This window comes from Ictidomys tridecemlineatus, chromosome X, assembly GCF_052094955.1.
Source record: "Ictidomys tridecemlineatus isolate mIctTri1 chromosome X, mIctTri1.hap1, whole genome shotgun sequence".
Classification (NCBI taxonomy): Eukaryota; Metazoa; Chordata; class Mammalia; order Rodentia; family Sciuridae; genus Ictidomys; species Ictidomys tridecemlineatus.
Genome location: NC_135493.1, coordinates 96511109 through 96523618, shown reverse-complemented (window position 1 = coordinate 96523618; position 12510 = coordinate 96511109). Strand labels below are relative to the sequence as shown.

The following is a 12510-nucleotide window of genomic DNA, read 5'->3' as shown; positions in this document are numbered from 1 at the left end:
TATATGGAACACAGCTATCCTTTTTCATGTGTATACTGTCTCTGGCTGTTTTGGGGCTACAGTGTCATAGAGATGAATAGTTACAGCAGAAGCATATGGTCCACAAAGCCTAAAATATATTGTCTAGCTCCTTACAGAAAATGTTTGCTAACCCTTGTGGTTTTTCAGACAGAATTTCGTTCAGGAAAATAAAATCTATCTTCTAAATATCCCTTGTCAGTATCACAAGAGATATCTGTGAGATATCCCAAGAGGTTGGAAAAAAATATATGTCCTCTGAGAGTTAAATGATAAATCATTTAGACCTGGAAAGAGGAAGTAGGCATGAGCCTGTTAAATAGACAAATGGCTGCCATCTATGCAACCCAAATCACTACTTTAATGTATCTGAGGAAGGAATCCCTCACCCAGAAGGGGCAAGGCCCTTATAAATGGAATGTGGGCTAGGATGTGTCACAGGCAAATTTTGGAACTGTCTATCATATGTTGGGAATACATTTGGTACATGGAACAAACACCTGATTATAGGTTAAACAACCCAGTGTTGATTTGGCTCATGTAACAAGAAATTGGAGGTGCATAATTGCTGGCATTATTTCAGCAGTGGAGAAGTTGATGTTCCCTGCAGATCCATTGGCCTTTGTCTTGGATTGTTACTGTTTGCAACCATCATAGCTGCATTCAAGACAGGAAGAAGGGCTGAGGAGGGAGGAGCAGATGACTTTCTCCTTTTATTACCAAGTATAACTTTCCCAGAAATTTCCCTGGTGGAATTTACTTTAGGTATCATTGACCAGAAGTGATCATATGGTCACCTGATTGAGAGAGATGCTTGGAAAATCAGGCATAGGAATGATAGCCACCAATGTTTTAAACCAGTGTATTAAAGTTTGGATATGAGATGTCTCCCAAAAAGTTCACATGGCAAAGCAGGAGTGTTCAGAGGTGAGGTGATTAGATTTTAAAAGCTATAACTTAATTGATAGATTAGTCCATTTGATGGATTAATAATTTGAATGTATTACTAGGTAGTAACTATGGGGGGTGTGGCTTCAGGAAGTAGGTCACTGGGGGGGGGTGCCCTTGGGGATTATAGTTTGTTCCTGGCTCCTTTCTTTCCCTCTCTGCTTCCTACTGCCTTGAATTGAGCAATTTTCCTCCATCCATACCCTTCATCCATGATATTCTGCCTTACCTCAGGCCATAGCAGAGGAGTCAGCTGACAATGGACTGGACCTATGAAACCATGAGCTGAAAACAAACTTTTCTTTCTCCAAGTTGTTCTTGTCAGGTATTTTGGTCACAGTTACAAAAAGCTAGTAGCAGTATTCTTCATAATCTCGTAAAGATGATTAGAATTACTTGGAGCCTTGTTAAATATATACATTACCAGAACTCATCTCTGGAAACTGACTTGTTGGATATGGGTTGGGAGATGGAGGCCCAGGGTATATCTTTTTATTTTCTCTTTTGTTTTTTTAACAGTGAATCCAAGTGATCCTATTATCAGAGAAGTTTGGGGACATTGGATTAGGTTACTCATGATGTCCTGGGGTTGGGTTTCACTTAGAACAAAACTGTGTTTTCTTAAAAGACAATAGGAGGGATGAATATTGAATAGACAGAAAACAGTATCTGCCATGCCATCTAAATGTGTTCTAGACCAATAGAAATATCTGTCCTCTTGACAGGAGAGGTACCTGGAGTCCATCAGAACCTGATTCCATTCAGGATTCAAATTCTATTACCCTCTACTCTCTAATTCTGTGCTCCTGAGCAAACACTGATGAATTTGGCCTTGGAAGGGTTTTGCAAGAAAAATAAGCAAAGTTGCTTTTTTAATATTATAATATTTATATAATATAAAGTTTTAAATTAGACCATTTTTATGTGTACAATTTAGTAACTTTTAGTATAGTCACAGTGTTGTTGGGCCATCATCACCACTATCTATTTATAGAATATTTTCATTATGCCAAAAAGAAATCCCTACCCATTAATAGTCATTCCTCATTTCCTGTGCCCCTAGACTCTGGCAACCACTAATCTACTTTCTGTCTCTGTGGATTTGCCTGTTGTGTGTATTTCATATAAAAGTTTTCTTTTTCAGTGTGAACAAATAATAAACACCATATTTATGAGCTTCAGCCTAGGGTGAGTTTAGCCATCCTGAGACACTGTGAATTTAGTCAGTTCTTACCAGAGGCTTGATGAAGTCACCGAACCTTGGAAAATGTGTTGGGCTGAAGCCCAGATAAGGAGAACAAGGTTGTTCTGCTCTGGGAAGGTCCCTACAGTCTGCCATTTGGCCTGCCTAGACTTGACAGTGCCCTTCTCTCTCCCATTTTAGGTGGTAAGGTTGATCTTCATAATGACTTGCTTTGTGCCGGGCAGTGTGATGAACATCATAGCATTTCATTTTCCATGTCCCTGTGAGGTGGAAAATATTTTCTTCATCTTTCTAAAGAGGGAAATTACATTCATGGTCCAGCAGAGGAGCCAGGATTTGAAGTTAGATTTGTGTTGTTTCATTTATGGATGCAGTGAGTTTTTACTGAGTATGTTCTGCATTTCAGACCCTGTGCTGGTCTCTGAGGATAAAGTGGTGAATAAGGTGGGCAGGCCCTATCATCTTAGAATAGGATAAATAGACATGAAACAATGAATCATGTATTCATTTTGTTGCAGATAAATCCTGCAAAGTGTGAGGGGGAGATTGGGGGAATCTAACCAAGCCTGGGAGATGAGACAAACATTTCCAGAACATAGGTTTATATTAAAGCTGGCACATAAAGCGGATAAGGCAGGTGAGAAAAAAATCAGGAAAAAGCATGCCAGGATTTCAAGCTTTGTCCCAAAGGCAATGGGAGGGCACTGACGAGCATTCAGCAACACAGTGTCATGATCAGATTTACTTTTAGAAACTGATTACTCTGGAAAATGGTTTGGAAGAGAGTGAAAGGAGAAACAGGAAGCCCAGTAAGTGGGCTGCTATGGTTGCCAAGGTGACAGTCATAATGGCTTAGAGTGGAATAGTCAGACTGAATTATTGGAGCAATATTAAGAATGTGGATGTGGAATGACCATGATAATTAATTAGATATGAAGGTGAGGCAGAGGAGATGCTGAGTGGTTCCCAGGTTCCTGACATGAGCAGTTGCAGTCATGGACCCCCGTTTGTAGTGGTGGAGTACTTTGTAGAAGGAGCAGACTTGTGTAGTATGTTTTTGCTTTCAGATGAAGATTTTTTTTTTAAAGATTTGACTTAAATCAAAATGTACTTATTAATATATTAATGTATTCCATATAAACAACATCATCAATCTCACAAGGAAGGCCTAACCTGTCAGTGATTATGTATTTCACAGAGCAACATAGAACCATTGGGGGCCAAATACATGTGCTTCCCCAAGGAGCAGCTGGGCCTGGTGCTCAGGTGGTTCCTGGATGACACGGCCACTGGCTGTGACAACCACCCCCTGCTGCCCCTTGGGGAGAGACAGGAGAGTGCCACGCAGAGGAAGGGGATGGGAGGAAATGGACACGCCAGGCAGGCCACACTCTGGTTTCCTCTGTGCTCCCTGTGCCTGGTGCTGACTCACCCTCTCTGCCTCTGTGGAAGCAGAAGCACCTGGCTTGGCCTTTGGCTAATTCCCAGGAGCAGCCTGAAGATGAAGGAAACAGTGTCAGGGTTATGCTTAGGGCTCCTTGGATGCTGTGCATGTAGAAACCCAAGAAGCCTTTATTGCCACATAATGCCCGCAGGTCCTCACACTTACAGAAACCTCATGATCAGGACATCCACCCCACAAAGCTGTGATTCCACATAGAGCCTTGAAGCACTCCTTGGCCAAGTTCATCTCTTCCTGCGCTGCTCATGCAAGTAGCAAGCAGGCCTCTCCCCAGAAACTGCAAGTGAAGGGTCCCCTTCAGCTGATCACATGGTAGGGACACCATTGCCCCTTTCTTCCCTGCAGTGAAACATCTCAGTGTCCAGGGCCTGGGTTTCTTCTAGTCCTGTGTACTTTTGTGGAGAGTGAGTGCCTCTAAGATGGGCAATGTTAAGGGGTACTCATTATACTCAGATCTTCCTATGTTGCTTAGATATCTCTCTGATGCTTAGAAGCTGTTTATTTGACTTATGGCTTTGGCTCCTTATTATATCCCAAAACAGCTCCTTAGGTATTTCTCAGGACAGCATTGCAGAGGAATTCATTCAGGTCAGGAGAAGTCATAGTGAATGGATTAACCATGTCATATGAATGGTTTAATGTGGTCAGGTGATCACCTTACAGTCCACACAGTAGTTGAACCAGTGGTCACTGTGACTCTTGTAAGGAACCTAGCTCTTTCAGACTCTGAATGGTATTTAAAGGGGTTTGGACGTGGATGTGTAACCAATGTGAATCTGCAATCTGTATACGTGGTAAAAATGGGAGTTCATAACCCACTTGAATCAAATGTATGAAATATGATATGTCAAGAGCATTGTAATGTTTTGAACAACCAATTAAAAAAAATAAAGGGGTTTGGAGGCTGAACCTGAATGAGCCCTTGCTGTCAAGCCTTCTGCAGAGTCAAGGGGCCTGGGAAGATCATCAAGGACACTACTGTTCCTTTATGTATTATGCTCAGTTGTGATTGTAGTGTTCACAGGAAATATGGGGACTCTGACCGGCATGGCAGCATGCTAATCCAGAACTCAGCCAAATGCCCCTTCCATGTATGTAAGGGAACTTAAGCTTGCAAAGAAAAGGGGGTGCAGAGAGAACTGTTGCCCTGGGGAAGGCATGAGCCCACCTAAGTTTAGGCCTTTTATACCTTTTTGAAAGATGAGTGAGGGAACATGAGGAAAGGTTCCCTGTAGCTTGGGCCCTGTGGAGAGGACACCATTGGTGACCAGGACCCTTTTGGGAGAGGGAACACTGAAATCTGAGAGAGAAGAAGAAGGCTGCTAATTTTTTTTTTTGAGAGAGAGAGAGAGAGAGAGAGAGAATTTTAATATTTATTTTTTAGTTATTGGCGGACACAACATCTTTGTTGGTATGTGGTGCTGAGGATCGAACCCAGGCCGCACGCATGCCAGGCGAGAGCGCTACCGCTTGAGCCACATCCCCAGCCCAGAAGGCTGCTAATCAAGTCTGTGGTCACATTGTTGTCAGGGTCTGCCAGGGTGTGTCATGGTTCCACACAGCAGAAAACATCATTTTAGGTATTTTAGGACCTTGTGAGATAGGTTCTCATTTCTGTTACCAAGGAGGCATTCTGAAATATAGTCCTGGGGACAAGAACTTGGTGGTTATTAGTTCATATGGAATATTTGAAGCAACATATGTGGATGATGTCTTCTACACTGAAGTTCTCAAGATCAGGATTAAGTATCTTTTTTTTTTTTTTTTTTTTTTTTACTTCACAACCTCTAGGACAAAATAGATTTTAAATAATTTCTTGAATAAACCATCTGCTTTTAAAAGAAAAAATATCACCTCTGAGCATAGATGAGCACAAGAATCTAGTTTGGGGGGAACTTGGAGAGTAGCACTGGCTTGGTATTGGCATGAACTTAAGGCCTAGAATCTAGGCTGGCTTCCCACCCAAATCATTCTTTTTGGGAGCAGAGGTGTTTTAAAGTCCCTTGGTCCCTGATTCTGAATGTGATAGATCCTACAGGATGTGGCCAAAGGGAAATGGTCTGCCTCTTTAGAAAGGGCTGTTGTGGCCAAAGTGGGATTGACGATAAATGGATCCTTTTACTCACCTGTAATACATTCCTTCCTAAAGTGCACATTACAAAGTGGCAGTTTATGTCTGCAAGTAGGTTGCTAGGTTTACATAGACAACATAATAGAAAATTAATAAACTATTAATATTAAAAAATAAGGACTTCTGCTAGACATGGTGGTGCACATTTGTAATTCCAGCAGTTCAGGAGGCTGAGGCAGGAAGATTACAAGTTCAAAGCCAGCCTCAGCAATTTAGTGAGACCCTATGCAACTGAGTGAAACCCTATCTCAAAATAAAAATTAAAAACAACTGGTGATGTCGCTCAGTGGTTAAGCACCCCTGGGTTCAATCCCTGATACCAAAATAAAATAAAAATAAAAGTAAAAGGGCTTAGAATGTGGTTCAGTGGTTAAATGCCTCTGAGTTTAATCCCTTATACCAAAAAAAAAAAAAAGAACTTTTTACATGAAAGTCTTGATTCCTAGCCTCTCTTAAAATCTAAATGAACCTATACTTGTTTATAATCAGATAGAAATGAGCAACTATTGCCCCAATAAGACTGGGCCTTTGATTTGCCAAAGTCCTCACTCCTCCCTAGAGTCCCATACTTATTTCACTTAGCAACTGTCTGTCCACTATAAGCACTTGAGTTTATTACTCCCACAATAAATTAATTCTAGGTCTACAATCCTCAGGCTGATTGATCTTATTTAATCTTATTTAATTTAATGAGTAGTATATTACAATGCTTCTCCAACTATCTTTCATATAAGGTTGGCATTAGAAAATTTTCTTGTTTTCATGTTCCAGTTCATTGTGAACTAACATCTGGTCATATTAATAGGATTCAGCTCACTTTTGACTTGTCACTTAAGTTAACACTGGACTGATATATATCCTGTTCAAGAAGATGAACCCACTCATTTAAATTTTGTGACAAAGCCAGATTAGATTGCAGTAAAGATTCCTCCGTGCCAATTCTCAGTTTCCAACCTGTAACAAACAGTTCATTGACCAGTATCAGTCAAAAAATGACAGTTTGAATGGATTGGGATAATTCCTTTGTTTTATTGTATTCTTATGAGTATGATTTTAGTTTGTTTGTTTGTTTGTTTATACTAGGAATTATCCCAGGGACTCTTCACCACTGAGCTTTATCCCCAGTCCCTTTTAGTTTTTATTTTGTGACAGGGTTTCACTAAGTTGTACAGGATCTCAATAAGTTTCCTATTCTGGTCTCAAACTTGTGATCCTCCAGCCTTAGCCTCCCAAGTCACTAGGATTACAGGTGTGTACCACTGTGCCTGGCATTTGAGTATAAATTTAAATCTGAAGAAAGGTAGTGAATAGGACCTTATTTTGTATCATTTTTCCTTCTGAGTCTTCCTGAACACCAAAGAGTCATCCTTTTTACATTTAGAACTTTAGAATAACACTGATGAAAATGTCACTAAATTTCTGTTAAAGCAAAAGCTATTAAGGAAACCAATTAGCAACAAGGGGCAGGTTAACTACTGTGATTATGAGACATTTGAGTTCTGAAATGAGGATGAAAAGAATGCAACAACTCACCTGTGGAAGGGACTTTTCATGACACCTGCTGGCAAGATAGTGAAAGGAGAAGGAGGAGGGCTGGGTTTCTGGTCTCTCTTAGTGCATTTTACAGTATGAGGGGCCTATCAGTTTCCATAAAATGAAGTTGAAAAATTATTTCAGCTGGGCATTGTGGCACACATCTGTAAATCCCAGAGACTTGGAAGGCTGAGGCATGAGGATAGTAAGTTCGAGGCCAGCCTGAGCAATTTCGCAAGACCTTGTCTCAAGATAAAAAATAAAAAGGGCTGGGGATGTAGCTCATTGGTAGAGCACCCCTGGGTTCAATCATCAGTACTACAAATAATGATAATGGTTGATAATAATTGCGATAATAATAATAAGTAATTTCAGAGGTCCAACTGACGTATATGATTACCAGACTATGTTTTTTTCCCAGGAAAAGATCTTTATTGAAAATGGGTAAATGGTGTTCAGAGGACAAGGTTCTTTTTTAAGATCTCCATTTATCAACTGAGGCCCAGAGACTGATGATCAGCTTGGTGAAGGTCATATGGCAAGTGGGTGGCACAGTGGGAACAAGAGCCTGGCCTTCTACCTATTATTGAGGCTCCTTATCCTGAAAAGGGCCTTTAGATAGAAACTGTTTGTCTCTGCTGGAGAGACAAAGCTCTTTAATATGGATGTGTTAGGGTCCTTTGAATTTCTAGAAAAGCATATCACAACTCACTCTCAAGAGTTTTCATGTGTTTATTTAGGCAGGGGTGGGGAGGAGGAAAGGACTGGTTTGGACTTTGTAAACATAGCTCTTGTTCTGATGGATTTTATGTTAACTTTGTCAATTAAGTTGTTCTGGAAATTCTGACCCTGACTAGTGACTTGGTGTTAGTTGGTTATGTGATAACATGAGGAGCTTGTGCCTAATAGCCTTTTCTCAGAACTGTCTGGGGTCTTGTCCTATTTCATAGGCTCTGAGACAGTCTTTCTTGGTTGAAGACAAAAATCTATAGCCTGTAGCTAATAGTTGGCCCTTAGGGAAGCATCAGCATGCATTAAAAACTAGGTGAGATGACAGAAACTTATAATGCCTGTGGTTCACCAATGACTTGTGACAGTTTTCACAAGAGAACAGTCTTGAGGGAGTGTGTGACCAACATAATAAAACTGAAGGGGAAATTTTTTGTGACATGCAAAGTAAGATAATAAAACTAAAGCAAATTATATAAGCATATAACAAATTATATAAGCATAATTATTTGGTCTATTTTTTAAGAAGTGTAGATTCTAGATAACTGTATTTTAATAAAGCTTCAAAGAAATATTTAATGTGCATCTTCAATTAAAAATCACTGGTGAGGCCAGGCACAGCGGTGCACACCTATAATCCCAGTGACTTGGGAAGCTGAGGCAGGAGGATCATGAGTTCAAAGCCAGCCTCAGCAACAGCAAGGCACTAAGCAACTCAGTGAGACCCTGCCTCTAAATAAAATACAAAATAGGGTTGGGGATGTGGCTCAGTAGTTGAGTGCCCCTGAGTTCAATCCCTTATACCAAAAACAAACAAACAAACAAAAATACTCGTGAGACTGAGGATGTAGTTCAGTGCTATAAGTGCATACCTAGCATGCTCAAGACCCTGGGTTACATACCCCACTACCAATAAATAAATAAATATCACTGGTAGAAGGTGTTGATAAAATTTAAGAAGGAGGGCTGGGGTTGTGGCTCAGTAGTAGTAGGCTTGTCTACCGCGTGTGAGGCAATGGGTTCCATCCTCAATACTACATAAAAATAAATAAAATAAAATAAAGTTATTATGTTCATCTACAACTAAAATTTTTTTTTATTTAAGAAGGAAAATTGTGACCAAATTTATTTTTAGAAATGTACTGATGGTGACTGATATCACTGTAATTTTGTTGCCTAATATCATGAGGGAAAGCACCAAAAGGACCCTGATAATTAAAAATATATAATGGTAGTTAGGGGCACTGACAAATCCCTAGGAACTTCCCATACAACCTAGAACATTTTTTTTCCTGTGGTGCTAGGATTTGAACCCAGGGCCTTGTGTATGTGAAACAAGCACTCTACCAGCTGAGCTATATCCCCAGCCCCAACTAGAACTTTTGAAATATAGTTGTCCCTCACTATCCAAGAGGGATTGGTTCCAGGATTCCTGAAGATGCCCAAATTGGGGATGCTCAAGTCCCTTCTATAAAATGGTATTATATTGTATGTAACCTATGCATATCCTTTCCCTATACTTTTTCTTTCTGGAGATAGGTCTTGCTATGTTGTCCAGTCTGGGCTCCAACTCTTAAACTCAAGTGATCCTCCTGCCTGCCTCAGCCTCCCAAGTAGCTGGGACTACAGGCATGTACCACCACACCTGGCCCTTCCCTATATTTTAAATTATCTCTAGATGATTTATCACATGTAGTATATGTAGATGCTTGGTAAATAGTTGTTATCCTGGATTGTTTATGGAGTAATTACAAAAAAAGAGTTTGTATGTATTCAGTACAGTTTTTTTTTCTAATGTTTTCAATGTACATTTGACCAAATCACAGTTGCAGAACACAAAGATAGAGAGGGCTTCTGTATTTACATTAATAATATTCCTGTTCAAATTATTCTAAGGAAGGCTGAGCACCTCCTTCGCTTTGCCTTTTTCCCACGCAACTCATCAATACTAACACAGAAAATGAAGCTAATTTTTCTGACATCACTTACAAGGTGAACAAACGATTCTAAAGAATAAATCTTTTTATTTCCAAGATTTCTCTGGAAAATCTCCAACACAATTTTAAGTGCAAAATATATTATGATGTAGGGAAATATTAGCAATTAAAAGTGGAGTAAATTATATTATATGCATTTATGAATATATCAAAATGAACTCCACTATTATATATAATTATAATGCACTAATAAAAACATTTAAAGAAATATTATAATGTTTTAATTTTATTTCTTTTTTTTTAAATTTGATTTTGGAAGGCAAAAATAGAAAGGTTGCCAGGAGATTTGAGAATTAAGATAGGATCATGAGTCAGGTGCATTGGCACCCACCTATAATCCCAGCAGCTCAGGAGGCTGAGGCAGGAGGATTTGAGTTCAAATCCAGCTTCAGCAATGGTGAGGTGCTAAGCAACTCAGTGAGATCTTGTCTTTAAATAAAATACTAAATAGGGCTGGAGATGTGGCTCATTGTTGAGTGCCCCTGAGTTTAATCCCTGGTACAAAAAAAAAAAAAAAAGATAGGATCATGAGCCAGGCATGATGGCACATGCCTATAACCCCAGTGACTCAGGAGGCTGAGGCAGGAGGATTACAAATTCAAGGACAGCCTCAGAAATTTAGCAGGACCCTTAGCAATGTAGAGTGATCCTATCTGGAGATAAAAATAAATAAAAAAATAAAAAGGACTGAGGATGTAGCTCAGTGGTAAAGCATTCCTGGGTTCAGTCCCCAGTACCAAAATTTAAAATTAAAAATAAAAATAGGATCATGGATGCCTAAGTATAGTAAATGAATCTTTATATTTGTAGATTTGTAGATTTATATTTGTAGATTGGCTACCTATTAATTAATGTGACAATACAGTATTTAGATAAACATACAAAAGCTCTTAGTATCCTCATAAATGTAGAATTTATGTTTCTTTTATTTGAAAAAGAATGATTATTTGCTTGATAATGTGATGGGAAAAAGGGTCTATTATGGGTTGGATATCTGGTGTCCCCCAAAAGCTCCTGTGTGAGACAGTGCAAGAATGTTCAGAAGTGAAATGATCAGGTTATGAGAGTCTTAATATAATCAGCGGATTAATCCATTGATGTGGATTAACTAGGTGGTAGCTATAGGCAGGTAGGGTATAGCTGGAAGAAATAGGTCTCTGGGTACATGTCTTTGGGGTTCCCATTTTGTCCTTGGTGAGCAGAGCTCTCTATTTCCTTTCTGTTTGCTACATCCTGAGCTGCTTTCTTCAGCCAAGCTCTTCTACCATGATGTTCCGTATCATCTGGAGCCCTGACCTATGGAGTCTGTCAAACATGGACTGGGCCTTTGAAACCATGAGCCAAAATAAACTTTTCATCCTCTAAATTGTTCTGGTCAGGTCTTTTACTCACAGTGACACAAAAGCTGACTAAAACGGTGTCATTGTGATCATATCTGGAATCTCTGCTATTGGGGCAGGATTACATAGGTGATGTGGTAGACTGGATAATGCCCTCCCAAAAATATTTAGTTTCTAACCCCTGGAACCTGTTAATATTCCTTTATATGGCAAAAGAAAATTTGAAGGTAAAGAGATTGTGATGAGGTTACCTGGATGAGCCCTTAAGATTGCAGAGGCAGAAGACAGTGCAAAGACCGAAGCACTGTGAGGCACTGACATGGCCACTGTCAGCACTGCCATCTTGTGGGAGCAAAACCAACATCTGGCTTGGAGCAGCCACCACTGAGGACTCTGGCCAGTGTCGCTTCCAACCACCCACAAGGATGGGGAATATCTTTGCAAACCTCTTCAGGGGCCTTTTTGGCAAAAAAGAAATGTGCATGATGGGCCTGGATGCTGCAGGGAAGATGACTCCTCTATACAAACTGAAGCTGGGCGAAATTGTGACCACCATTCCCACCGTAGCTTTCAATGTAGAGACCATTGAGGACAAGAACATCAGCTTCACTGTGTGGGACAAGGGTGGCCCAAAGATTTGGCACTACTACTTCCAGAACACCAAGCCTTGATCTTTGTGATGGAGAGCATGTGAACAGGCCTGTGAGGAGCTTGTGAGGATGCGAGCCAAAGATGAGCTCTAGGACACCATCCTCCTAATGTTTGCCAGCAAGCAGGACCTCTCAAATGTCATGAATGTGGCCGAAATCACAGACAAGCTGGGGCTGCACTCACTATGTCATAGAACTGTACATTCAAGCCACTTGTGCCACCAGTGGGGACAGGCTCTATGAAAGACTGGACTGGCTGTCCAATCAGCTCCAGAACCAGAAGTGAACCAGAATCCTCAACCCCCTCACTTCCTCCTCTCCACCCTCACTTTCCTTTCATGTGGTAAATGTGGTCTTGAGTGGCAGAAGTTGTCTCTATGAGTTGGTCAGTGTGCATTGCACTGTGCAGTACATGTGCAGACACAGCCTGCAGCCAGGTTTTATTTAATGCAAAGAGTTTCTTTTTCCACTTAGGCTATTTCTGGTACTCCTAATCAA

The 12510-nt window shown here is 40.3% G+C and overlaps 1 protein-coding gene and 1 pseudogene across 2 annotated transcripts in view; both read left to right on the top strand.

Annotated features, from left to right (window-relative positions):
- Xk (X-linked Kx blood group antigen, Kell and VPS13A binding protein) overlaps positions 1–12510 on the top strand; it is a 55286-nt gene that overhangs the window by 10791 nt on the left and 31985 nt on the right. The gene's annotated exons all lie outside the window — the stretch shown is intronic.
- Positions 11643–12398, top strand: LOC101966416 (ADP-ribosylation factor 1 pseudogene; annotated as a pseudogene).